General features: G+C 32.8%; 2 protein-coding genes across 4 annotated transcripts in view; one reads left to right on the forward strand and one right to left on the reverse strand.

Annotated features, from left to right (window-relative positions):
• Window positions 1-473, reverse strand: part of LOC116842520 — a 64203-nt gene that overhangs the window by 63458 nt on the left and 272 nt on the right. Inside the window, exon 2 of the mRNA XM_032811859.1 lies at window positions 223-268. The gene's annotated coding sequence lies outside the window, so the exon portion shown is untranslated. The remainder of the gene's footprint in view (window positions 1-222; window positions 269-473) is intronic.
• LOC116842510 (tau-tubulin kinase homolog Asator) overlaps window positions 1-473 on the forward strand; it is a 34040-nt gene that overhangs the window by 16930 nt on the left and 16637 nt on the right. The gene's annotated exons all lie outside the window — the stretch shown is intronic.

Raw genomic sequence — 473 nt, forward strand, 5'->3', positions numbered from 1 at the left:
AGCACAAAATCTCCAACAAATCTCCAAGTACGTTTTCAGGACATAGGGACGTTCTTAGAACGTCTTTAAAATGTCCTCTGAAGATCTGCGCTGTTCGGGACGCTATTTCTATTTGTATTGTCAATTCCTACTTGACTTCACGAGTGAGATATATACAAACAAAAAACGCGGCAGTCGAGAAACTTTATATGTCGCAGTGTTTGTCTTATTGTCGAGACTCACCGATTTTTTCCTTCAACAGATCGAAAACGCCAGGGAAATGAAAAATCTAAAATTCCAAACAGCCGTTACACGACGAGCGCACGAAACTTCCCAAATAGAACAACATTATCTTAAAGTATTTCATTTTACTATATAAAATTAGATCAGCCCAATAAAAAATTTTTCATGAAAAATTTTGTATGAAATTTGTCCATACATAACTATGTATAATTATATATAATCATATAAAATTATATATAATTATACACAAT

Source organism: Odontomachus brunneus, unplaced genomic scaffold (genome assembly GCF_010583005.1).
Source record: "Odontomachus brunneus isolate Ranch 3 - 2012 unplaced genomic scaffold, Obru_v1 Obru_scaffold_025, whole genome shotgun sequence".
Taxonomy (NCBI): Eukaryota; Metazoa; Arthropoda; class Insecta; order Hymenoptera; family Formicidae; genus Odontomachus; species Odontomachus brunneus.